Source organism: Peromyscus leucopus, chromosome 2 (assembly GCF_004664715.2).
Source record: "Peromyscus leucopus breed LL Stock chromosome 2, UCI_PerLeu_2.1, whole genome shotgun sequence".
Lineage (NCBI taxonomy): Eukaryota > Metazoa > Chordata > Mammalia > Rodentia > Cricetidae > Peromyscus > Peromyscus leucopus.
The window spans coordinates 91,957,660-91,960,623 of NC_051064.1; the positions used below are offsets into that span (position 1 = coordinate 91,957,660).

General features: G+C 39.7%; 1 pseudogene; it reads right to left on the minus strand.

Annotated features, from left to right (window-relative positions):
• Positions 1-2,457, minus strand: LOC114685145 (annotated as a pseudogene).
• Positions 2,458-2,964: the final 507 nt, after the last annotated feature.

Consider the following 2,964-nt stretch of genomic DNA (forward strand, 5'->3'; position numbering starts at 1 on the left):
AAATACATCTCACCAGAGTTCCATCTGATCAAAATGTAGACTAGAAAATTGTTGTACTATTCTTCTGATACTAACACAGTTTTACTGTCCATGTTTTCACTTTGCTTCAAATGCACAGAGCATATACTCACATGGATTCTCAACTTTACTTAGATCCATCAGTGTCTACAGAATAATATTTGGCCTTTTGATCATAAGAGCAACTGATTACTTGCAGGAAAATGAAATGCAACACACATTTAATCAGAAAGAAAATTAGAACATGTCTTTACATCTGATACCACCTTTAACTTATAGGAAGCAAAAATACATGGCTGTGTTCTTAACAAAACTAAAACCCACATCTCATCTGATTAAAAAAAAGAAATCCAACAATGAAGAATCAAATCAAATACTCAACTAATCTAACTAGGCCTCCTGTCTGTACACTTCCCATTGCACTGAAATTAGGACAGCATGTTAAGGCATGTTTTAATTAGTATGTTCCAGAACTGCACAGTTATACTGGTCAATGTTCCCATAGCCCCACTTCTGCCCTCTTCCTACCCTCTGCATTCCAAGGATCAAAATGTAAGTCATAGTTTGAGTGGCTATTGCAGATCTGAGCTGGCATACCACAGTGTGTTCACTAGGTTTTGAGCATAAACATTAAAATGTTACATAAAATGGACCATAATTTACTCCACGATCCAACTTAAGATGGTTTAATGTCTTAACAAAAGGTGAGATGACTTAGGTACAGTTTACATTTTGTGCATTTAGATCACCATATGCATAGATGTTCTAATGCTAAATTCTTGGTCTTCAGTATCTCATAGTGCTGGATGCTCAGAAGTATGACAGAAATTTGTAACACAGACTAATCACAAAGTACCAGATGTTTCTTGCCATTTGTGATCTTGCAATAAAAATGTGCCAGATAAGAATCACAAGGATAGTATTGAAACCATAACGTATATTCCGCAACTTGTTCAGTTGCTTTCTAGCTGCAGGGAGGTGAGACATCTCTTCATTCAATACATATTTTTTAGTCCCCATGCAGTAGTTCTCTATATATTCTGCCCAATGTAACTGCCGTACATCAATATTAAGGGTCTTTTTATCTTCGGGGTTTAGTTGGTTCATTAACATATTGACATTATCAGTATTCCAAACCCAAGAGTTACTTGTGAAATACTCAAGAAATACCATGGCTTTGTGAAGACGAGTGATTGTTTTCATCATCCTTGGGCTTCTTCCAGTCATCCTGAGGTAGATATCATACAGGAATGCTGGGGCCTTATGGCTTACAGCAATCCAGTAATGACATAAAAGGTGATTGGAGGTTAGATTTACATTGGGCCGTCTGAAGGCCTTTTCGAGAGGATTCCTCTTGAAAGTGGAAATTACATGGTATTCAACTTCCCCCCAGTGGAAAGGATTAGTGCTGCCTGTTGTGCAATTATACACCATGATGTTTCTTGGTCTATTAACTCCATTCTGGTATTCTACCAGGCTGCAGCAAGGCTCGTGTTGACAACTACATCTACAGGAACAAGATCTGCAAGGGCATTGTTGGAGGCACGCATTGTTCGAAGAATTCCTTTCCCTGCCGCAATGAAGAGACCACTTGGTCCATTAAAGTTATCAATCCATCCTGGAAAAGGTTCTTTCCAACTGGCACCAACAATTGATGGCCTTACAATGGCAACATTTAGCTTTGCTCCTTCTTGTTGTACAACATACTCTGCCAATGCCTTGGTGTATATGTATGTATTAGGTCTGTCGCCTATCAATTTTGGTGTAATATCATTTACTAGGCCATCATCCATCCATTCTAAAGAATCAATCAGCTTCTTGGGATCTACAGGGGGAGGATAAACTACTTCATCAATATGCTTTCGATTGCAGTAGGCATATGCTGTTGACACATGCATGAACACTTCCAGATTCTTCATTTACTGTGCAAGGAGAATTAGCTGTCGTGTAGCAATCACATTTAACTGAACAACATCTCTTAAATTTTCATTAAATCTTACAGTAGCTGCACAGTGGAATATGATATTGGTAGAATCTATAATGACCTCCTTATCTTCTTCACTGAGAGCGAGTTTAGGTTGGGTGAGTTCACTGTTGATTGCTATAATTTTCTCTTTAAAAATCTGGATTTTCATTTCTCAACCTGTCAAAAAGCTTGCCACTAAGGATTTCTTCAACGCACTCTTGTGGTGTCTGTCCAGCTTTCTGCCTCACCAAAACATAGACTGAATTCACCTTAGGACAAGATCTCAGCAACTTTTCCAGAAGCACCTTCCCTAAGAAACCAGTAGCTCCTGTGAGGAGGATATTCTTGCCTTCATAGTATTCTGGGATTGAAACCATTTTGACTTGCCTTCGTTGTTCAAGGAGTCTCTGGGTTCCCTTCCTCAGTCACCAAATCTCGACGCGGAAGCTCAGGCCTTGCTCTCCCCTCAGCGATGGCTACGCCGCCATCGCGCTCTCCTAACTCCCAGGATGGTGTTACTTCTAATACCATGGGACTTACTCTGTAGCTCTCAAATTCTCTCTGTTGCACAATGAAATCTCATCCTCAGCCCTCTTTTTTTTTTCAACCTTACTCCATGAGATAGGGCTTCAATGATGATGACAGAACGCACACTGGAAGTCATCGTCATCTCTTCTTGGTTTAAGTATCATAAATTCTAGAAGGTCATTGCTTCCACCTGTATTGTACGTGTGAAGGAGGTTTGTTTTCAGTTAAATGTACAAAACTTGAGATTTGAACAATAGGTCAGAGAAATCAGAGGAGAAAAAGCCTGGAGCAGTTGGTCAAAGAGGACTAAGTCACAATTTCACAGGAGCAAGACATTCTGGTATTTTTTGATATCTTCATAGCTGCTGCAGTGCAGGGAGAAGCTCGACAAGATGCTAAGCCTTCCTTTTCCAAAGGAGCAGAGGGGTTCAGCTTCTTGGAAAAGACTGACA